The sequence below is a fragment of the Pan troglodytes genome, chromosome 12 (genome assembly GCF_028858775.2).
Source record: "Pan troglodytes isolate AG18354 chromosome 12, NHGRI_mPanTro3-v2.0_pri, whole genome shotgun sequence".
NCBI lineage: Eukaryota > Metazoa > Chordata > Mammalia > Primates > Hominidae > Pan > Pan troglodytes.
In genome coordinates this window covers 92,525,665-92,550,338 of record NC_072410.2, presented here as the reverse complement: position 1 = coordinate 92,550,338, position 24,674 = coordinate 92,525,665, and the positions used below count along the sequence as shown (strand labels likewise).

The 24,674-nt window shown below is 47.3% G+C and overlaps 1 long non-coding RNA gene across 1 annotated transcript; it reads right to left on the bottom strand.

Annotated features, from left to right (window-relative positions):
• Window positions 1–477: 477 nt before the first annotated feature.
• LOC107973420 (uncharacterized) lies at window positions 478–11,738 on the bottom strand. The gene is made up of 3 exons (XR_001715680.4): window positions 11,386–11,738; window positions 7,680–7,845; window positions 478–5,219 (listed from the first exon to the last, which is right to left on the bottom strand). It is a non-coding gene; the product is annotated as an uncharacterized LOC107973420 (long non-coding RNA).
• Between the last annotated feature and the right edge of the window lie 12,936 nt (window positions 11,739–24,674).

The window sequence follows — 24,674 nt, the reverse complement described above, 5'->3', positions numbered from 1 at the left end:
AATTATTTGCACAATTAATGTCCTACAAATCATCTGAAAAAAACGCGAGCCCTAAGTCTGCCTTCCAAAGCTGGGAAAATGCTAACTATGGTCTCTGTCTCCAAACAGGCAGCTTTTAAATGATCCTAAATACCAAAACATGCCCAGGCTGTATTTCTTCAGCACTGAAGCTGAAATTTACAACATAACCAACCTCAAAACATTTGGTTTCCAGCAGTGCCTGGATATGTCCAAGCCTGATTTTGCACAAGTCTAGGGTAAAAGAACAGAGGAATCCAGGAGAAGCAATAAATTGTGTGGACTAGGGAGGGGGTAAGAGAGGTAATTGGTGAGGATAGAAGAGGCATGAAGTCTAACAAAATTCAAATGGTAGCCTAAAAAAAAGTCTCCTAAAGGGCTAGAAAGAGACAATATAGTATTAAAAGTTATTTTTCAGAAAAAGAATAAAATTATGATTCACATACAAATATAAAAATGTACATGTTGAAAAATTTATTTACTCCTGATACCGAGAAACCAGGCAATAGTTCAAAGGAAAAGTCAAAAACACACAAATTCTTATTGAGTGAAGAAATGTAGAGATGAATTGCAAATGGAGATTAAATTGCTTTTTTTTCCAAAAGGGGAGGAAGTCAATTAAATCACTATCAGACAAGACATAATTTATATATCTATCAGTTACTTCCAATTTACAGAGACTTGCAAAATAGCTCAAAGACAATGCATAGTAGAATCTGATAGCCCTGACAGCTTTGCTGTAGACAATGCATAGTTTTACACTGAAACACCATTTTTCTTTTTTTTGAGTCAGAGTCTAGCTCTGTTGCCCAGGCTGGAGTGCGGTGGCACCATCTCAGCTCACTGCAACTCTGCCTCCCGGGTTCAGGCGATTCTCCTGCCTCAGCCTCCCAAGTAGCTGGGACTACAGGTGTGCACCACCACACCCAGCTAAGTACACCCAGCTAATGTTTGTACTTTTAGTAGAGACGGGATTCACCATGTTGGCCAGGCTGATCTCGAACTCCTGACCTCAAGTGATCTGTCTGCCTCGGCCTCCCAAAGTGCTGGGATTACAGGCATGAGCCACGGCGCCCAGCCACACAAAATTTTTTCTACAGCATTTGTAAAATGTTGTTAAGGGGAAGTTCTTGGGCGGGGTGGGGTGCATGAGCCCTCCCATAGAGGACAATGTCATGGAGAGGTTAAAACCCTTGAAGAGGCAAGGTAGAGGATATTGTCAAGGATGTCCAAAGCAAGCCTTGGTCAGATAGCAGCACACAGCCCAGTAATTTTATTATCTATTAAATTTGGTCACTTCACACACACCTTACTGCAATGTAGGATCAGAATATGAAAGTTAGGGTCACTGAGCTGTTCTTAAAGTTTGTGATCCTAGTGGCCATCACTAGGTGGGCTGCAAAAGATCCAAGACTCACCCCCATCCATGCATGCAAATGTTATGTGTGTGCCTAATGAAACTGCATTTTTCTGGGGATGGTTCTAGAATGTTCATGACATAGATGTCCTATGCCTCTACATTACACAAAATACACATCTATATCTAGTCATAATGAACATATTGAAATCTGGCTACCTTCATAGAATTTTTAAAGGGCTTTTTTTGGAAGGAAACATTTTAATTGCTCACATCACTTTAATTAAAAATAAAAAAGGCTAAGAAATGTGAACAATGCATTCCTTTTCCCTGGATAAATCACCCTGCAACAAGTGCAGGCATTCCAAATCATTCCCTTTTCCTTCTAAAGTGAACCATTGAGGCATCCAAGAGTTGAAAGGCTAACAGAGGCCTTCAGTAGTGCCAATGTGAGGACCAGGAATATGGCTCACTCCCTGAATTTCTTGTGTTTCTCTTTCTACTCCCTCTCCCTCTCTCACCCCATCCCACTCCAGCAACACAGACAGCACTGGGGGCCTTATGGGAGTTGGAGGGGGTAGAAAGAAAGTCCTCCTTCCTCTCAGCTAACTAGCAAGGGAGGCCAACACGACTGAATGGAAATCAGACCTAAGGCTCTTTTTTAGGACTTCAGCTGTTCCAAGTCACTTCTGCCTCCCAGCTTTTGTGATCATCTGGGGCTGGTTGCGGAGCCCCTGCTGTAAAAGCTAAGTCAATGAATAAGTGCGTAAAATGGACAAAGGGTGAGACCTGAGACTGAACCACAGGTCTTATAGTCAAGAAGATGGACTCCCAGCTTACCAAGTGCATCTGTTCCTCACCAAATATCATCAGATCAGCCCAAAGCTCTGTGTGAGGTCAGACCTGGAGCTTGGCATTTAAGATAAGGGCTAATCTACAAACCACAGGCAGCTCCCATCTGACACAGGCAAGCCGGGGTCAGGGCCAACCAGGAACCAACCTGGGGTAGTAGGTGTTCCTTGAGGCAGAGGGAGAAAGGATGGAAGGGACTGACAAATATGTTCTGAGTGCTCCTCTTCTCGGGGGACACACTATGTGTACCCCACTACAAGGCCACTATGTGCTTTAGGAACAAACTTGGCATTAAATATACCCACCATTACAATAACATACAGAATGTCTCTCAAAACCTATATGTAGAATGTACAACACAAGGCCAGGCATGTTGGCTCACACCTGTAATCCCAGCACTTTGGGAGGCCGAAGTGGGCAGATCACCTGAGGTCAGGAGTTCGAGACTAGCCCGGCCAATATGGCAAAACCCTGTCTCTACTAAAAATACAAAAATTAGCTAGGTGTGGTGGTGGGTGCCTCTAATCCAAGTTACTTGGGAGGCTGAGGTAGGGGAATTGCTTGAACCCGGGAGGTGGACTTTGCAGTGAGCCAAGATCGTGCCACTGCACTCCAGCCTGGGAGACAGAGCGAGACTCCATCTCAACAAACAAACAAACAAACAAACAAACAAAAAGTACAACACAAAGAGTGAGCCCTAATGTAAATACAGACTTCAGTTAATAAAAATGTATCCATATTGGTTTATCAATTGTAACAAACTCGAATGAACCATACTCATCCAAGGGGTTAATAATAAGGGAAACTAGTGGGGAGGAGGGATATGGCTATTGATACTTTCTTCTCAATTTTTGTTTGTTTGTTTTTTTTTTTTGAGATGGAGTCTTGCTCTATCGCCCAGGCTGGAGTGCAGTGGCATGATCTCGGCTCACTGCAACCTCTGCCTCCTGGGTTCAAGCAATTCTCCTGTCTCAGCCTCCCCAGTAGCTAGGACTACAGGCACCTGCCCCCACTCCCAGCTAGTTTTTGTATTTTTAGTAGAGACGGGGTTTAACCATATCGGTCAGGCTGGTCTCTAACTCCTGACCTCAGGTGATCCACCCGCCTCAGCCTCCCAAAGTGCTGGGATTACAGGCGTGAGCCACCACGCCCAGCATCTTCTCAATTTTTCATAAACCTAAAACTGCTCTTGAAAAATAGTCTATTAATTAAAATTAAAAAGTAAATCTCAGGCCAGGTGGCTTACAACTGAAATCCCAGCACTTTGGGAGGCTGAGGTGGACAGATCACTTGAGCACAAGAGTTCAAGACCAGCCTGGGCAATACAGTGAGACCCTGTCTCTACAAAAAAATGCAACAAATTAGCTGGGCGTGGTGGTGTGCACTTGCAGTCCCAGCTACTCAGGAGACTAAGGTGGGAAGATCACCAGAGCTCAGGAGATTGAGGCTGCAGTGAGCCATGACTTCACCACTGCACTCCAGCCTGGGTGACAAAGTGAGACGCTGTCTCAAAAAAAAAAAAAGGTACACCTAGGGTCTTCTCAGAGCCTCTGGATTGGGTACTTAGTGGCTGCTACCACCAAGTGAGACAGTGGGGACAGAGAAAGAGCAAAGTTTGAGGGAAGAGGATAGTAAAGGGAACATTGGGCCAGGTGTGGTGGCTCACACCTGTAATCCTAACACTTTGGGAGGCTGAGAGGGGGCGGATCTCTTGAGGTCAGGAGTTCAGTTCAAGACCAGCCTGGCCAACATGGCGAAACTTCATCTCTACTAAAAATACAAAAATTAGGCAGGGCACGGTTGCTCACACCTATAATCCCAGCACTTTGAGAGGCCGAGGTGGGCGGATTGCCTGAGGTTAGTTCTCCCATCCTGGCCAACATGGTGAAACCCCATCTCTACTAAAAATACAAAAATTAGCCAGGCATGGTGGCAGGCGCCTGTAATCCCAGCTACTCAGGAGGCTAAGGCAGGAGAATCGCTTGAACCCAGGAGGTGGAGGTTGCTGTGAGCCGAGATCATACCATTGCACTCCAGCCTGGGTGACAGGAGTGAGACTCCACGTCAAAAAAAAAAAAAAAAAAATTAGCCCAGCATGGTGGCACATGCCTGCAATCCCAGCTACTCAGAAGGCTGAGGCACAAGAATCACTTGAACCTGGGAAGCAGAGATTGCAGTGAGCCGAGATCCCGCCACTGCACTCCAGCCTGGGCAACAGATTGAGACTCCATCTCAAAAAAAAAAAAAGGAGGTTTGGCCATGGTGAATCCAGGGAGTGTAAAGGACACATAGATAGATATATCTTCTAGACAGAGGACAGAAAAGTCAGAATTTGGGCTGCAAATACATGATGGGAGTCATCAACGTATAAACCCATTGAACACCATATATGGATGAGAGTTTTCTCTTCAGCAGCTGTGAGGAGTTGGGATGACCACACGCAGTGCCTCCTTCCTTGTTCGTGAGCACTCAGTGCAGGGCAACTGACAGCAATTAGGACGGGGAGACACGAAGCCTCCCCCCGCCGCAGGACTTGCTACTGCAGATCTTCCCTTCTTGTGGAACACTGTGGTCTCTGTGGGTGAGGGAGATGCTCTGATTCATCGTCCACAGGGCTGTAGTATTTTGATGCTGTAGTCCAATAACTGTATTTTCTGTCCATATTAGGCCGAGAGTAGGGGCGTCCTCCAGGGTTGTATAAACCATCAGTAGCCGATTCATTTGCACCTGCTACATTATCCACTGATGACTTCAATCAGCTAAGGCAGCCAAGCAACAAGAGGCACTACGTAGGCAAAACGTTGAGTCACCCGCATATCTGCCCTCTGAACACACGAAAATACCCCCACTGTGCATCCTGAGTAACATTTGTGCCAGGTTCCCAGGCAAACTTCCTCCTGAGCTTCCTCCTCCACTCTTCCCTGCTCCAGGCACTGAGCCCTACCCACTCTCAGCCTCTCAGGCTTAAGGGCCGAATCATCCACTCTCAGAGCTTAAAGGAAAAAAAAGAGGAAGGAAGCAGTGAGACTTGATTTGTAACAGCCCTAACTATGGAGCTGGAAGATCTGGGTTCAGATGGCAGCCTGGGTTCCCTAGTTGCGTAGTAGATCTCATCTTTCTGAGCTTACACTTCTTCAGCCGTAAAATGGAGATGATAATATTAACTGCTGCTGCTGATCTTTTGACAATTGAGATAACGTATTTTTCAAGGGCCTACCATATACTAAGAGCTAACATTTTTGAGTGTTTACATTTTATCAGATACTCTTCCAAACCATTTACACATTTGTTAACTCATTTCATCTTTATAACACCCTACGATAATCCCAAGGCACAATTATCTTTATTTTATAATTGAAGAAACTAAGCCACAATGAAGTTAAGTAAATTGTTCAAGGTCCCAGAACTAGAAAGTGGTAGAACCACAATTTTCCGCCACTCAAAAGTGGGCTGACCCTCTTCGTATTTACATCACGGGTTCTCAGAATGTGGTCTTCAGGCCAGCAGCAGCAGCAGCAGCAGTAGAAACTTGTTAGAAATGATCTCAGGACCCACCCAGAGCTACAGACTGAGAAATTCCAGGGGTGGGCAGTGGCAAACTGGGTTGACAAGCCCCCCAGTTGATTGTGATTTTCAGTCAAGTTTGATAACCACTGGCCTACACTTTTCCTTCTACCTCCATGGCAGATGACAATTGAACAAATTAGACCCCTTTTCCTCCCAACACCCACTATGTATTAGGCACTTTGTGTGTTATTGTCATTTAATTCTCACAAGAAACTTTTTTTATTTTTATTTTTTATTGAGACATGGTCTCACTCTGTTGCCCAGGCTGGTCTCGAACCCCTGGGCTCAAGCAATCCTCTCCCCTTGGCCTCCCAAAGTGCTGGGATTACAGGTGTAAGCCACCATGCCCAACCAAGCAAGAAACTTTAGAGATTGGTTTTCTCACCCCCATTCTATAGATAGGAGACCTGGACAAGGGGAGGAAGGTGTGGGCCCTTGTACAGGCCATACAGCTAGTAATGTCCGACTCCAATGTCGCACTCCCCGGCTCCTACAACACAAGGCATTCCTCACAGCTGGCTGTGTCCTGTCGTCCCCAGATCCCTGCCTCACTCCCTCACTCCATTCCCCAGCAGGGACCCTGGGCCTCTGCAGGCCTCGAACCACCGCTCCTGGCTATGAGGTCAGTCCTGGCTCTAGGGCTGTAACCCCAAGTCAGCTTTATCCAAGCTGCTCTGTGATCTTCTGTTCTAGGGCAAGCACTAGAGATGACTCCCATGACCAAGCCTTCACCCCATAGCCCCTCTGGCCCCAGGGGCCCAATCTGGTGTCCCTTTAGTTTGGGCCATCTCATGAGTTCTCCAGCCCCTTAGTGCCTTGAGCTTGCTTTTTTGGGGTCAATCCCTTCAAGCTGTGGAGAAATGCCCCTGGGCCCCAGACCTCAGCAGGTTCCCCATGTCTCCTTCCCGACCATACATCCCTGCCAGTGTTAGGAATAATGCTCAAAATCCTAAGGAAATAGAACACTTGAACAAAGGATTCTTGGCAAAGAAATTTTACTTCTGCGCAGAGGGGTGCCTCCTTGGCCAGTCGCCATGAGAGCACACCTGAAGGAAGGGGCACAAGAGCCTTTATTCCTGATGCAAGTCCTGCCCCTGTACCGTTTCCCTACTGGCCAGGGTCAGGTCGTACAATCTAAAGTAATCCCGGTTGGCTAAACATTTGATTTTTTTAGATAAGGTGGGCACATAAAAGAAAGTGGAGAGGAAGGGGAAGGGGTGTCTGTAGTGAGCTAAAAAGTTAGTCCTCTTTCCAAATAAGGAAAGGAATGTGAGCTGGTACTGATAACGCCTGGGACTGTGGTGTGCCTGGGCATCTAACAAAGGCAAAAAGGGAAAAAGGAGAAAAGGCAGGGGGTGGGGGGTACTATGAATTAAAAAATAAAAGATTGATCAGATTATTTGAAGAGAAAGCTCATCATATCCCAAACCAGTTTCAGACTTCTGGTCACCCGGCCCCATCACTCTTCACAGTCAACACTTACTGTCACTTTTGCTACTCCCCACCCCCGACAGTGATTCCCACCTATTCTCTGACTCCCTTAGGACATTAGGTGCCTGAAACCCTGTCCCTGAGACCATCGTTATCTCAAACCCCTCTCTGTCTTCTAGAAAGGATCCCTTTGCCCAAGAGTTAAGGCAGGTTTCCTCTGGGCCTCAGAAGATGCTGCCATGTCATGAGCTCAACCAGAGGCTTCACTGACTGGGGAAACAGACAGGAGGAGCATGCCTGCCTGCCTCTGGGAGCCCCTAGCCCACCCTGCAGGGCCTGAAGAGGTCTTTTCACCCAGGCCCTTCCCTTTCACCCACTGTGCTCCTGGCCTTGGTCCTCTCTGCAGTGGGACTTTAGCAGTGGCCCCCTTAGGAGCCTCCATCGTGATACTCACACATTCTTTGTGGATCCAGAGGCAAGGCTGGGTCTGGATACAGGAAGGTCAGGCCTCCAGGATGAGTGCTGAAGCACTGTTAGGTGGCCTGAGGGCCAACCCAGAATGAAATTTATCCGGAACATCTTGCAGCTTTTAGCAGATATCGGGGTCATTGCCTACCACACTGTGGAAAGATAGGAGGGAGGCTCTTAAATTACCCCCTCTGATGTTCCTGGAGAGGGAGGTAAGGAAGGAACATGCTCTTTGCCCGAAGCCATGTGAGTTAGAACCCAGACTCTGTGGGGCCCTGCCCTCTGAACACCCTGTCTCCACTAAGTCTTTTCTGGGAGCTGGAGCACCCAGGTGAGGCCAGGGCATTTCCGAGGGGGAAGCTTGGCTGCCTGCCCATGAACTTGGGCCTGTGGCTCCTGCAGCCTGGAGGCAGGGTGGGATGGGGAAGGGCACAGGCTCTGGGGGCACAGAGACTTGAGTTAGAAGCCTGATTTAGCCCTTTTCCTAGCTGTGGGAATTGGGCAAGCCATGCAATCCCCCAGGTCACCATTATGCCACCTGGATATAGGGGAGAAACATCCGTTTTATAACATTGTTTAGAGGACTCAAAATATTTCGTGTGTACAGTATTTCATGTGTGTACTGTGGCTCACACACTCACCTCCCTGTATTTCGTGTGTACAGTATTAAATGTATGTACTGTGGCTCACACACCTGCCTATATTTTGTGTGTACAGTATTTCATGTGTGTACTGTGGCTCACACACTCACCTCCCTGTACTTCATGTGTACAGTATTTCACGTGTGTACCACTGCTCACACACTCACCTCCTTGTATTTTATGTGTACAGTATTTCATGTGTGTACTGTGGCTTACACACTCACCTCCCTGTATTTTATGTGTACAGTATTTTGTGTTGTATACTGTTGCTTACACGCTCACCTCCCTTGCCCTTCATCTCCCCACTCTTGCTCATATATTCCCCTCTTTACTCCACCCCTATCCCCATTTGTGTTGATTCTAATCACTAGAGAAAGAGCAGAGCTCACAGCAGAACAGTCCTGACACCAAGTAGGAGAACTTGAGCCATGTCAAGAGGGTCTGTTTCATCTGTTGGAAAGGTTAGGCCAAATGCAACCCCTACAGTGGGTGGCCAGGAAGTCTCGGTACCAGACCCAGGGCAAGGCTGCTGCTACCCATCTCCCCTGCTGCTTGGTGCAGCGTTCCAGGGCCCAAGCATTGACCTCCATACAGGCCATGCAGCCCAGGCCCCGGGTGGCTGGGAAGCTGCAGTGGGAGGTGGCAGCTTCCTGCAGTGAGAGGGTCAAGATGGAAAGTTACAAACTCACAGGTGGGGGAAACTCAGTATTCAGAAGAATTACCTACTGGAATGGGAGCTCTCTGAGATCAAAACTTTTCTTTGCGCCTGTACCTAGAGAAATGCCCATAGTAAGGGCCCATAAATAGTTCTTAAATTAATAAATGAATGAACAATTCATTCCTTCTTCAAAGTGTCCAGTGGATCCGCTAATGGGTAGTTAGGAGACTTAGATAAGTTAATGATACAAAAGTACTTTGTCAGCTTTTTGTGTTTTTAACTTACATAAAATAGAAGTCACTTTGGATATAGAGTCCTCTCTGAGTTTTAATACAAGCACAGATTCATGTAACCACCACTACTAACAAGATAAAGAACAATTCCTATATCACAAAGCATTTCCTCATGCTACGCCTTTGCATTCAGGCCCTTCCTTCATCCCAAGCTCTGTGCAACCACTGATCTATTTTCTGTTCCTGTAATTTTGCCTTTTTCAGAATGCCATATAAATGGAATTACACAGTATGTAACCTTTCGAAACTGGCTTCTTTCACTTAGAGTTTAAAGAAAGGGGAAGGAGGATGGAAGCAGTGAGCTCTGATTTGTGACAGGCCTTTCACTTAGCATCATGCATTTGAGAGTCATTTAAGTCGTTGTATGAATAGTTTTTTCCTCTTTACTGCACAGTAGTTTCCATTGTATGAACGTCCCACAGTTCGTTTATCCACTCATCCAATGAGGGACATTTGGGTTGTTTTCACATGTTGGAGGTTATGAGTAGTGCCGCTATGCATATTGGTGTAGTTTTTGGTAGGAGCATGTTTTCATTTCTCCAGGAGAAATACCTAGAAGTGGGATTGCTGTGTTGTATGGTAAATAGAGTCTACTTTATAAGAAATAATCAAACTATTTTCCAGTGTGGCTGTACCATTTTGTATTCCCACCACCAATGTATGAGAGTTCCAGTTTCTTCACATCCTTGTGAGCATTTGGTATTGTCGGTATTTTTAGCCATCCTAATAGGCATGAGATGGTATCTCATTCTGGTTTTAATTTGCATTTCCTTTTTTCTTTTTTTTTTTTTTTGGGACGGCGTTTCGCTCTTGTTGCCCAGGCTGGAGTGCAATGGCACAATCTCGGCTCACTGCAACCTCTGCCTCCCGGGTTCAAGTGATTCTCCTGCCTCAGCCCCCTGAGTAGCTGGGATTACAGGCACGCACCACTACACCTGGCTAATTTTGTATTTTTAGTAGAGACGAGGTTTCTCCATGTTAGTCAGGCTCGTCTCGAACTCCCAACCTCAGGTGATCCGCCCACCTCGGCCTCCCAAAGTGCTGGGATTACAGGCGTGAGCCACCGCGCCCGGCCAATTCGCATTTCCTTAATCACTAATGAGCATCTTTTCATGTATTCGTTTGCCATTTCTATATCTTAATTGGTGAAGCATCTTTTCAAATCTTGCCTAGTTTTTAAAAATTGGTTGTTTCTGATCTTACTTTTACGAGTTCTTTTTATAGTCTAGATGTCTGTTGTCTGATATGTGATCTGCAAGTATTTCCCCCCAGTTTGCAGCTTTTCTTCTCATTCTCTTTAAAATGTCTTTCACAAGAGTAAAGGTGTTTAATTTTGATAAAGTCCAATTTATTGTTTTTCTTTTATAGAGCATGGTTTGGTTGTCGTATCTAAGAACTCTTTGTTTAATTCAAGATTACAACAATTTTCTCCTGTTTTCTTCTAAGAGTTTTATAGTTACATACTTTACATCTAGGTCCATGATCTATTTTTAATTCACTTTTCTATAAGGTGAGGCACAGGTCAAGGGTAATTGTTTTTGCATAGGATATCAAATTTCTCCAACATCATTTATTAAAAAGACTGTCCTTTTTCCATTGAATTCCCTTTATATATCTTTGCCAAAAATCAATTGACCATATTTGTGTGTGTCTATTTCTAGACTCTTTATTCTGTCTATCCTTTCACCAATACCACACTGTTTGCATGACTGTAGCTTGATAGTATCAGGTAGTGTGAATCTCCAAATTTGTTCTTTCCCAAAATTGCCTTGGCTTTACCTTCTCATATAAGTGTTAGAATTCACTTGCCTGTATCTACAAAGAATCCTGCTGTGCCTTGGCTTGGGATTGTGTTACATCTACAGTTCAATTTGTGGAGAATTGGTATCTTAACTACAAGAAGGATTCCAATCCATAAACATGCTCCCCTGGGGAAGCCAGGTGACACTAACGCCTGCCTGGGGGTGGGAGGCCCTCCCGGCCCCAGCCCAGCTCTGCCAAAAACAACTGAGTGAGCTTGGGAAAGTTACTTTCCCTCTCTGGCCCTCAATGTCCTCAGCTGTGAAATAGAAAGGTCAGTTAGTTAAACAGAAAGATTACCTTTCAGCTCAGAAGTTCTGGGATTCCCAGTGTAACCTTGAAATGACCTGCCAGGAACAGGAGAGATGTTATCAGGTCTCTCCTCAGGGCCTGTCTGATGAGATGGTTCAACAGAGCCACATACAGGAAAAGCCCAATTCACAGCAAACAGCTCAACATGAAAGCCCTGCTGAGTCCAGAGCCCCTGAGTGCAGCCAGCTGAGGGCCTTGCTCTTATTCCTGGGGCACCACAGGCCTTATAAGAAGTCTCCCAATGACAGTCTGAGATAATAGCCTGTCTGTGACAGAACAGCAGACATTGGCCTCTGTTATTCCCAGCCCAGGGAAGTAGTGTGAAGAATAGGCCTTTCTGGGAATGCAGGAGAGAAAATGTTCCCTCCCTCATCCCATCCCATCTCCTCATGTCCAGGCAAAGGAGAGAAAAACCAGGTGGCCCAGCAGCACTATTAATAGTGTTCAAACATTGGAGGCAACCCAAATACCCAACAATTAGGGAATGCTTAAACAAAGGATGGTATGTTGGGACCCTGGAATCCGGCGCAGCTATTAACAATGACAAGTATGTGGATTATGCACTGAAGTGTGTAATAGATAAAATAATGTCAAATAAAAAATGTTGAGAACCAAATAGCACTTGCATATCATTACAGTGATGCTAACATGTTTAGAAATTCCATTGACAAGATTTGGAAAGAAATTGGTTGTAATGCAAACAGAGTTTGTGATTTATAATCTGAGCATAATTGAGCCACTGCTCCATTGAAGTTCTGTGTTAAGTGCTTTGGGGATTCAGAGAAGCCGATGGCTCAAGGCTTGTCCTGGGACGACCTTGCAGCATAGCTGGGGACACATCACCAAACATAAGACTAGGAGGCGAACTCTGACTGAAGGCTGCTTTCACAATTATTCTGTCTCAAGATTCCTAGCTGAGGTATCAAGAGTCTAGGATGGAAGAGCTTTTACAAAACAGTCCTCCCAGGCTTCTTGTTGACAAGGGAGGCAGTTGCTAAGGCACATAATAAAACAAAGCTGGGGGCCAGCTGGAACCCCACCATGGCTGAGGCCCCCGCCTAGGGTAATTCCCTTGGACTTTCAAAGCTCCTGGGGCTGTGTGATGGGCCTCAGCACCAGGAACCCCCCTAAAGGCTGAGTGTCCCCAGGTGTGACTTCTGAAGTTTCCCAGCCTCCCACCAGCTCTTTGACTCCTGGAGCTCCTGGCCCTCCACGCTGGGGAGCCAGGCAGCTGGAGTAGAGATTCTCTGGGTCTGCTGTCAGGAGGGTACCCGCAAGCCAGAGTGAGCCACTGTGGGCAAGGCTGTCTGGACCCAGGCACCCTGGATGCTGACCCAGGCTCCACTTGCTTGCTGGTGGTCCCAGGCAGGGCACTTAATCCCCTGGGCCTCAGTTTGCATATATGTAGAAGGATCGCAGTGCATTACAAAGCGCCCTACGTTCACTAATGCATCAGCTCTTGTTAGGTTTGTTTACTGTTGAAGAAACAAGTTCAGGGAGCCTCCGTGACTAATCCCGGGCCAGAGGCACTTCTTAAGGACACACAGTGGTCAATAGCTATTGGGTTTCTCCAGAGTCCAGTGTTCACTCTCAAAGCTGACCCAGCCCCAGCCTGCCCTCTGGGACCAAGGAAGGTGGTGAGGCTAAGGCCTTAGACACAGCCGAGTGACCATGCGGGAGTTCGAGGAAATTCTATTTAATAACACAGGCTGTCTTCTCTTGATTCAGAGAGCTTGGGGGCTCCTGGGTGGGAGGCTGAAAAGCCAGGCTCATTGTGTCATAATTGCATCACCTCCTTGTTGGCAATTAATTAGTTAATTACTGTGGAAGAGGCAGAACCAGAGCAGAAACGCCAACTCTAGGCTGGAAAAAGCATTTAAGCCGAGTAACTCTCATTTCCTGTGATATCAGACCTCCTCTCCTGGGAGCAGGGTGTGGGGAGATGGGCTCCCAGGAGACCCCGGGTCCTAGGGCAACTGCACACCAGCCAGTTTCCAGGACGGGAAGGCAGGAGAACAGACCTGAGTGTCCCCCAGAATGGCAGTGTCCAACCCCACAGGAGTTGGTAGCTGGGGTTTGGGTAACACCTAACTAGGTTTGTTGATTTTTGCTACTCTCCTCCCCGACCTGGGCTGAAGGAAGATCCTGCCTGCCGCCCGCTCCTCTCCCACCCTGTCCTCCTGGCATCTCCTGGTTCTCGGTACTTCATGACTGACACTGGAATCTCCAGAGGCAAAACATTCTATCTTCAAACTTCTTTGGGTGACTGGCAGGGTGAATGGTGGTCACAAAGAAACTGAAGGCCGAGACCTCAATCAATTCCTTGGGTTTTTAAAGAAATAGTTATCTTGGAGGGAGAAATGATCGCATGAATGTTTTGAGACCCTTCTGTCTGTGCCCACGCCCCTCTACAACAGATAAAGCAGCTGAATTTCTCTCTCCACCCCTCAGTCACGGCCTCACTCTGCTGCCTTCCATGCCCTAATAGAGATAGGTGACCAAATAATTTATCATCCAACCCAGGCAGCTTTGAAGAGCAAGAGGAGACAGTGCCCTTCCTCACTAAGCTGAGGCAACAGACATACACCACGACTGTCCCTGGAAAATGGGGATGAAGTGTTGCCTTCCCTGAGGAGGAAGTTCAAACTGGTTAGCACAGCACACGGGACCCTTCAAGGCCGGCTGCACTGCAGCCTCATCTCCGCACGGACCAGCCCTGCCCTCCACCCTCCAGTCCCCAGGTTTCTTTCCGCTCCTGCCCACTCTCTCGCCTCAGCGCCTGTGCATGAGCTGTTCCCTTGTCCAGCCCACACTCCCACCCGATCCCTCCCAGCTGACTCCAACTCACTCCAGCTACCAGCTTGAACAGCACTTCTTCCTGGAAGCATTTCTCACGTCTGGGTGAGACGCTCCTCTTGGTGTATCCATGTCTGCCTGACTGCCCCTTATCACGGACTGGTTCCCTCTTTTGGAGTGCCGGCTCGATGTCTCAGGTCAGCACTGGACAGTAGCTCCATCAGCACGGAGGACGGGCCATCTTGACCACCTTGTGTTCCCAGAGCCTGGTGCTGACCAGGTGCTGTTGAATGAATGAATCGCTTTTCCACAACTTGCACCCAAGAATGTTCATTCTCACCGAGGTGGGGTATTTTCAGGTGAGAGGTGACAAAACCCACCTAGCATAAGCTAAAGGGATAGTATTCTCATGATGGATTTTGAATGTCAGTAACCCACTTGGAAATCTCCCCCATGTAAGTGGTGGCAAATTCCACTTAAAATGCACGCTGGTCTGGTTGAAGGTCCTGGTGGAAAAATTGGCCCAGTATTTTCGACATGGATGCACCTGCTTGTGCTTGTCTTATCACTGTATGAACTCTCTAGTCTCTGGGAATCCAAAGGGAACTAGCCTCACACTTGGAAAATTTTATTTTAAAATACTGACCTTTCGTTTCAAGAATAATAATGACATTTTGATGCTATTTATAGTTTGCCAACCGTTTTCATGTACATTAACTTATCTGTCCTCATAATAACCCAGTGCAGGAAACGAGACAAACCATTTTGCAGATGAAGAGCCCAAAGCCCAGAAGGGTCAAGGGGTTTGTGTGAACCTCACAGCCGGCACATGGCAAAGTCTGGAAGCACATCTTGGTGGTCCTGCTCCAGACCCTGAGCGCCAGAGCTCTCTCCGCCATCTCCCCTTGTCACCATGAACAATGGAACCTGTGACCATTGTTCTTCCCAGCAACAAAGGGCTGCTGGCTAGGTATGGATGATGGCTTTTAGATAAAATATTGTTGATTGATTACTGTGATGGTTGTTTTTTTGTTTTGTTTTCTTTGTTTGTTGGTGTTTTGAGACAGAATCTTGCTCTGTCGCCCAGGCTGGAGTGCAGTGGTGCCATCTCGGCTCACTGCAAGCTCCGCCTCCTGGGTTTACGCCATTCTCCTGCCTCAGCCTCCTGAGTAGCTGGGACTACAGGCGCCCACCACCATGCCCGCCTAGTTTTTTGTATTTTTAATAGAAACGGTTTCACCGTGTTAGCCAGGATGGTCTCGATCTCCTGACCTCGTGATCTGCCTGCCTCAGCCTCCCAAAGTGCTGGGATTACAGGCGTGAGACACCGCACCCGGCTGTGATGGTTAGTTTTACACGTCAACTTGACTGGGCTCAGGGATGCCCAGAGAGCTGGTAAAACATGATTTTTGCATGTGTCCATGAGGGTGTTTCGTGAAGAGATTAGCATTGAATCAGTAGACTGTCCAGATGCCTGTAATCCCAGCACTTTGGGAGGCTGAGGCAGGAGGATTACTTGAGGTCAGGAGTTTGAGACCAGCCTGGCCAACATGGTAAAACCCGGTCTCTACTAAAAATACAAAAATTAGCCGGATGTGGTGGCACATGCCTGTAGCCCCAGCTACTAGGGAGGCTAAGGCTGGAGAATCGCTTGAACCCAGGAGGCGGAGGTTGCAGTGAGCCAAGATCACACCACTGCACTCCAGCCTGGGTGGCAGAATGAGACTCTGTCTCAAAAAAAAAAAAAAAAAAAAAAAAGAACCAGTAGAACTACTACAGTAGATCACTCTTACTAATGTGGGTGAACATCATCCAATCTTTGAGGCCCCCAATAGAACAAAAAGGCAGAGAAGGGGTGAATTCTCTCTCTCTCTCTCTCGTTGAGCTGGGACATCTATTTTCTCCTGCCCTCAGACATCAGACTTCTTGGTTCTCAGGCCTTCAGACTCAGACTGAATTACTGAATGATACCACCAGTTTTCCTGGCTGCCTAGTTTGCAGATGGCAGGTATGGGACTTCTCAGCTTCCATAATTACATGAGGCAATTTACATAGAAATCCTGGGTTTTTGTTTATTTGTTTCTTTTTTTTTTTTTTTTTCAGAGATGGGGTCTGGCTATGTTGCCTGGGCTAGTCTGGAGCTCCTGAGCCTAAGTGATCCTCCTGCCTCAGCCTCCCAGATTGCTGGGATTACTGGCATGAGCCATCACGCCCAGCCAGACATCTTTTATATATATCTTGTTTTTCTGCAGAACCCTGACTCACACAATCACCATGTTTTATTTTCCCAGCTAGATTATGACTCCTTAAGGATAGGGAACTTAGTCGTTTCATATTTACTATTTTCCTATCTGTATCATAGTTTCACATTCTGCTAGAATGAAGCTTTGAGAGGACAAGGTCTTGCCTTGTGGGGGACTTTTCTCTTGTTCACAGCCACAGCCTCTGCCCTGATAAGCACATTATCCATATTTACAAAAGGAAATTACTTTTATGTCACAAGGAGAGGTGGCTGCTATAGAGCTTCGGGTATAGCAGATGTTCAATAAATGCTTAAGAATAACACAAAGGTAAGCACTGGCTCCTTCTCCAGGAGGGTGACTCTGAAGCAGATGTTCTGGGAAGAAGGTTGCCCACTGAGGCTGATGAAGGAGCCTAGACATTCAGGAGACAGCTGTGCCCTCATCTGTGTGCTCCTTGCACTGACAGAAAAGGCATTTATAAGAACAGACCTAAAGCAAATGGCAGGAACACGAAGGAAGCAAAGCCCAGGGCCCAGGCGTGGAAGCCTCTAAGATGCCACCTTCCCAGGCAGAACCCTTCATTTCACACCAAGATCCCAGCTCCAGATCCTCCTCTGCTGTGGGATGGGGAGTAGGTGCTGCTCCATCCAGCTGTCCAGAGCTGGGTGTGGGAGAGCAAGCCGAGGCTGTGAATCAGGTTTTAGGACCCAGGGTAGAACCAGCAGCCTGAGCACACCTAGTGAGTCTGAAGCAAGCCCACCTTGGCATGTGAAGGCATGAGCGCGTAATTTGTGCCAGGCCTGTTGTTGGCTAAATTACCTGAGACATGTCCCTTCCCCTCTGTAAGTTTCCATACCCTAAGGTCATATCAGGAGAAGATATTGAGCTGGAGGTATGTGCATGGGCAAATTTTTGTTTATGGATCAGATGGTTCTTCTTTCTCTCCTCTTACCCCACATAAACTATAGGGAGAGTGAGAAATTAGTTTTCTCCCTATAGTCTATGTGGGGTAAGAGGAGAGAAAGAAGAACCATCTGATCCATAAACACTCACGCCTGAAATGCCTTTCTATAGCAAAAGCATCCACAGCACCTTCTTTGGGGTGCTACTCTTAAATAATAAACCCTGGGCCTAGGACAAGGGTGAGCATGGGTCTGGTGCAGCCAGCAAGCCTCCCTCCATGGCCTGGGATCATCTGTTTGCAGGGAAGGAAGTCTTGACCCCACATCGGGGAAGCGGCCAGCTCACTCAAGTAGCTCTGAGCCTGGGCCAGGTGCTAGGAATCTCAAATTTCCTCTGCTTTCATAGGTGACTGACATGGTTTGCTTAAGTCTCCACCTCAATCTCATCTTGAATTGTAGTTCCCATAATACCCACATGTCATGGGAGGGACCCAGTGGGAGGTAATTGAATCATGGGGACGGTTTCCCCCATGCTATTCTCATGACACTGAGTAAGTTCTCACGAGATCTGATGGTTTATAAGGGGCTTCCCCCTTTGCTGGGCTCTCATTCTTCTCTCTCCTGCTGCCATGTGGAGAAGGATGTGTTTGCTTCCCTTTTTGCCATGACTGTAAGTTTGCTGAGGCCTCCCCAGCCATGTGGAACTGTGAGTCAATTAAACCTCTTTATAAATTACCCAGTCTTGGTTATTTCTTTATAGCAGCATGAGAATGAACTAACACAGTGATTCGTGGCCGAATTCGTCATTTGGACCAGAGATGTGGGGGGTGAAGTAGACCTTGGAGATCACTTAAGGTCAGGAGTTGGTGAGTTAGGACCCAGGGTGGACCCAGGGTCCTGAGCCCACCTAGCGAGGGTGGCACCTGCTAGAAATCAGTGGCATGGCTGCAGGAGGAAAGCAGGCTTTCCAAGGGTGAGGCCTAGGGCCAGGGAGGAAGGAAAAGGTGGGCTGGATGTGAAGTTCCAGGAAAGGACCCCACTCGTCCTTCCCCTTCTGCCCTGACTCCATGCTGGAGATTCGGGCTCCATTCATGCAACACCTAGACTCGAAGGGACCTTAAGGAGCATCTAACCCTACCCTTTCTTTTATAAAAAGTGGAAAGTGAGGTCCCCTGATGTTAAGTGACTTGTCCAAGTCCTAGCTGTTGGCCAGAGGGAGAGCTGTGAGGAGAACTGGCTCACCAGGCCTGTCTCAGGGCCCTTCCCCTTCCCTACTCTGGCCTGACAGGAAGCCAGGCACCCAATGCCCAGTGCCACATGGAGCTGGGGGACATCCAGGCCCAGAGGACATGGAGAAGCATGGCAGAGGGGATCAGATGAGGTCGCAGGCACAAACTTCAGCATCTTGAAAGATGACAAAAGATTGTGGAAAGAGACTGGGAATGGGCAAAGACGGGCAACCTCCGAGAGTTGGTTTCACATCAGGGACAACACAAATAATTTGTTCAAGGCCCTGGGATAGTCCTCATCATATGTAGTATGAATATTTGCTTATGCAGATGTTTCTCTCTCTAGCCTGTCAGTTCCTTGAGGGCAGGAACTGTATTATTTATCTTTAGATTTACGCCACAATCCCTGACTCAGTAAATGTTTGGTACAGGAATGAATGAATACATGAATGAATGAATGAATGAATGAATATCAGCAAGGCTTATGGGACAGGACCTCTAAGGTTCTATCCCCAGCTCTGCCACTTACCAGCTATAAACCTAGGACGAAGAACTGCAGACTGGGAGGAATGACAGTACTCGCTTCACAGGGCCATGTGAAGATTAAGTGGGATCAGGCATCTGAATTGCTCGATAAATATTAGCTGTTTGTATGACTATTTTCAGGAAGAAGAGCCAAGGTTAAGTGAAGTTAGATGAGCCTGGAAAATGGGCCACAAGGCAGTGAGAAGCTTAGACTCAGATACGTTGTGATCTCAGTTTCCCTCATCACCCCCACTTTCCTCTCCCTCGCCACCATAATTTCTGGAATCCACTCAGTATCCTATACTTGAAGATCGATGCAACCTTGCCTATATCCTGTCTATGCTGCCATAGAAATCCTTGCTTTAGAGGATGACATAGGCAAAAGCATCCCTGTTTTTTTTTTTTTTCTTTTTTAAGAGACAAAGTCTGGCTCTGTCGCCTAGGCTACAATGCAGTGGTGTGATCATAGCTCTCTGCAGCCTGGACTTCCTGTACTCAAGTGATCCTCCCACCTCAGCCTCCTGAGTAGCTGGGACCACAGGCATGTGACACCATGCCTGGTTATTTTATTTTATTTTATTTTTTTAAAGAGAGAGTCTCGCTATGTTGCCCAGGCTGGTCTCAAACTCCTGGCCTCAGGTCATCCTCCCATTTCAGCCTCTGGAGTAGCTAGGATTACAGATTTAAGTCACCGCACCCAGCTCCCTGCTTTTCTTGATTCTGTAATGGGGCCATTTCCAAATCCATGGCACCCAGGAGGAGCATGTCATCTGGGCCCTGGCCTTCGTGACTCAAATCACACAATTTGGATGGGCAGCCATGCCATGCCCCTGCTCCTAGGGGCCATCTTGAGCAGGGTGACAGGACAGGCCATAGGCCAGTGAAGGTCAGTCTCCCACTCCTGACCACCTCTCCTCCTAAGCCCGACAAGGTGAGAGAAGGTACTATGGAGGCAGGATGGGAGGGACTACCCCAGCAGACAGTGGATGCCCCAGACTCAGTGTCAGCCCTCCTAGGCCAGCATCAACTCTAGGTGGAGGAGAATGAATGCTTGATGAACACCTTTCATTTGACAAGAACTGTGCTAGGCATTTTGTGGAAAGTGAGGCTAAAATGTGGCCTAATATCTGCGGCCCCTCTTGGTCATTTTCCTTCCCCGCAACCTTTTGGCTTGCTTGGCGAGCTGTAAATCTTCTTCCCGGACTGGACACCCTCCTGCAGGAGCCAAGTGGCTGGTCCAAGCAGCGGTAGTAGGAGATCTTGGTTCTGGCCCAGAAGGTGTCCTCAGGGCCTTTTTATTTATTTATTTAATTTTTTTTGAGAAGGAGTCTTGCTTTGTCGCCCAAGCTGAAGTGCAGTAGCATGATCTCAGCTCACTGCAACCTTCACCTCCTGGTTCAAGCGATTCTCCTGTCTGAGCCTCCTGGGTAGCTGGGATTATAGGCGTCCACCACCACACCCAGCTAATTTTTGTATTTTTAGTAGAGACAGGGGTTCACCATGTTTGCCAGGCTGGTCTCGAACTCCTGACCTCAGGTGATCCACACACCTTGGCCTCCCAAAGTGCTGGCATTACAGGCATGAGCCACTAACTCTGGCCATCAGGGCCTTTTTAAAATCCGTAGTTGAAGAATCTTCCTGGTCTCTGTTAGCCTCAGAATCAGCAGCTCCCTTCTGGCCATGGTCTGACTCCTGCCTTTCCTGTTCTGCCACAGCCTGGTTTTCCAGGCTGCCCTGGTTCTAGGTCCTAGAGCTCTGTGTCTGGTTGTGACTTCAGCCTGAGCCTGAGCCTCTGTCCCCAGCTTCCTGGTCCCAGGAGGCCAACACCATCCCTCTGAGTCCTCCTTGGCTTCAGTCCACAGCCAGACCCCACCTCCACAATCTTATCTTCTGGGTCTGAGTCCTGCTTTCACTCCTGCCCACCATAGTACTCACATCCCTGTGCCAAGCTCTGTGCTGTTTTTTTGTTTCTTTTTTTGAGACAGGGTCTAGCTCTGTCACCCAGGCTGGAGTGTAGTGGCACGATCTCAGCTCACTCACAACTTCTGCCTCCCAGGCTCAAGCAATCTTCCTACCTCAGCCTCCCAAGTAGCTGGAACTACAGGCATGCACCACCATGCCTGGCTAATTTTTGTGTTTTTCTGTAGAGACAGGGTTTCACCATGTTGCCCAGGCTGGTCTCAAACTCTTGGCCTTAAGTGATCCACCTGCCTCAGCCTCCGAAAATGCTGGGATTACAGTCATGAGCCACCACACACAGCCGCAAGCTCTATTGTCTATTACCCCTCCCAGGATGACCAACTACATTCTGAAATGTCCTTTGAAATAACTGACCAAGTATTCCTACCTTGGTGACCTAGAGATGATCATGAAAATTTGAGGCACCTAAGGGATGAGTGAAACAATATGGACACCATACAGAAAACTTATGTGCAGATTCAAAAGGAATTGTTAGCAGCAGCTTATATTTAGAGGGAGACACAACCCTGAAAATGGCTCAAAGTTGCTGATAATAGAGATACAGAGGCATTTCAATTCCTTATCCACCCAACACATAATGACTGAGTATCTTGTTCCAAATAGGCTACGCCCTGCAGGGAGCAGCCTCAAACTCCTAGGCTCAAGGGATCCTCCTACCTCAGCCTCCCACATAGCTAGGACTACAGGCACATGCCACCATGCCCAGCTAGTTTTTAAATTTTTTGTACATAGGGAGTCTCGCTCTGTTTCCCAGGCTGGTCTAAAACTCCTGGGATCAAGTGATCCTCCTGCATTGGCCTCTCAAAATACTGGGATCACAGACAGAAGCCACTGCACCAAGCACCTCAGCCCCCTTTTAAAATGTGAGTTCTATCACAATAAAAATTGGCTTAAAAAGAAAAAGAAGTGTATCTTGCTTAAGTCTTGCTTGCTTGCTGCTCCGGATTGGCAGGGTGAGCTCTCATGAGGGGCGGGAGGGGATGCAGGAGCCTGTGAGCATCAGCTTTGGTGGGCTGGCTGGGGCGAGTAAAGGCAAAGATGGGCAGGCCCCAGAGCAAGGACCTGGGGTGCAGGTGGGGGCAGTAAAATTAGCCACAGCTGAGCAGAACAGAAAGCAGGCAGAAAGTCACAGCTGTTGAGTAGCAAGTGGCTGCTGCAAAGAGCACAGGAAAGTGAGAGGGAGGAGGGGGCGTGGCAGGGCAGCAGGTGGTGAGGGGAGCCCGCCTGCCAAAGAGCTCCACAGAGGGGATCACACCTCACAGTACACCCACATGGAGGCAGTGGTTTCACTTTCTGGATGTTGTATCCAAAATGCTGCCCAGGTTCCTCTAAGAGGGACACCAAGGTCCCTCTGAACTGGATATACGTAACAAGGACAAGGGGCCAATGGAAAGCATGATTGTCACCCAGGGTGGCCCCTCTCTGGCCCAGCCCATGCAGGCCTGCTTGCTTGCTTTCACTGGGTTCCTGGAAGCCTCTGGTGGGTCAAGTGTCAGGTATACCCTAGAAATGCTATGTGGATCATTTGGGAGGGCAGCTGGTATTGGGGTGTCTTCATTTTCTCCCCATAGAAAGGGCCTACACTGGAGGATGTCACCCTAATAGCTAAGCTAGTTAGTCCAATTTTTAAAAAAGTAAAATGATGGCAGCCTCACACTCCTTTTTGTTGCCAAGTGTCCTAATTGTTGCAGAGGAACCAACGTGCCCTTCTTCAGTTAATACACAGACATCTTTTTTCCCCTGAAATGGAGTTTAATAATCCAAACTTGTTAACTTTTCTGCCAGGCTCTGTCCCTCCAGGGAACAGTGGAGCAGGTGGCAGCAGCCTGGTGAAATGTATATTTGGATTGTCCTTTTTTAACATATATTTACTAGCAAGTTGCTTGGCCTTTCTGTATCTCAGTTTCTGTAAAACTAGGGCACTGGGCTAGATCGCATCCCAGATGGTCCCTCAACATCCTTCTGGCTCTGACTATAATCTCAACTCTAGTCATTTTGACATTTAGTACTGTGAATGCTGCAGCAACGTGCTGGTGATCTAGTGATCACATTGGCTGGTCAATCATGTAGTCATTAGGCACCAACTGTGTGCAGTTCAACATATTAGAGACTTCTTTTTTTTTTTTTTTAATTAGAGACGGAGTCTCGCTCTGTCACCCAGGTTGGAGTGCAGTGGCACCATCTCGGCTCACTGCAACCTCTGCCTCCAGGGTTCAATAGATTCTCCTACCTCAGCCTCCTGAGTAGCTGGGATTACAGGCACACACCACCACACCCGGCTAATTTTTGTGTTTTTGGTAGAGACAAGGTTTCTTGAACTCCTGACCTCAGGTGATCTGCCTGCCTTGGCCTCCCAAAGTGCTGGGATTACAGTCGTGGGCCACCACACCCCGCCCTAGAGACTTCTTGAAGAGAAACAGCAATAGCATGGTTTCTTCCCTTGAGGGCCTTAAGAGAGAACATTCTTGGGAAAATATATGAGAATAGTTATAAGAAAGAAAAATACGGATTAATGAATATATATTAAATCTCTTTGACAAGAAAGATCTCTGCCACTTCACATGAATGTGAGGAATCCTATTATTATTAAGGAGATTAGGACTGTGAAATTAGGTCACTGTATAATTATGTTTGACATTTCAGCACATAAGCGGTTGGGCTACTTTGCATATGATATAGCAACACTCGGCCCAGATAGGGCCTTGATACAGCCAGGTATTATTTTTCACTCTGTTATCCTTAAAACAATTTTTAGGTAAGTTCTTTTTTAATACAGCCTCCCATGATAACATTAAAACGCAAGTTTTAGAGAAATGAAGACCTAGCTATGACTGTCGTGTTGGTCACCAACACATAGCTGTCCTGAATCAAGCCACAGGTTGATCTTACTGGAAAGCTTGGTTGGACTCCTCCCCTGTAAATCACCCACCTGCTGCCCTGAGAGGCTCACAGGCTCAGGGCTTTGCCAACTCTTCCTAGGGTTAGAGCCTCATGGCCTCAGCCTCCAGGGACAGTGAGTCCCAAACCAGGAAGACCATTACCATGTCTGCTCTTAGTGAGCTGGGTAGGGGAGCCCTTGATTGACTTGTCCAAGTTACCTATTCGCAACAGCTGCTTCCAAGGACAGGCCTCAGCCAAGGAAAGTGGAAGGGCACACAGGAGCATGACACCATAGGGACCTATTTTCAGTCATGTTTCCTTACCCTCTACTTTTCTATTTTCTTCTTTGAATGACCTCAGTCCAAGCAACCACTACTTTTACAACCACATCTGGTACAAAACATGCAGTTACAATAATCTCAGCTTTCACCAGAAACAACTATCACATGGGTTGGTGCAGAAATAAAAAAACTATTTAAAGATCAGTACATGGCAAGGACATATGTCGGCACCCACCAGAAACTGTATATTCAATTGATTTGTTACTCATTTCAAATTTCTTTTCCATCATTTTCTCCTTACAAAAATGCCATGAAAACAGGCAAGGTGCAGTGGGTCATGCCTGTAATCCCAGCACTTTGGGAGGCTGAGACTGGTGGATCACCTGAGGTCAGGAGTTCAAGACCAGCCTGGACAACATGGTGAAACGCTGTCTCTACTAA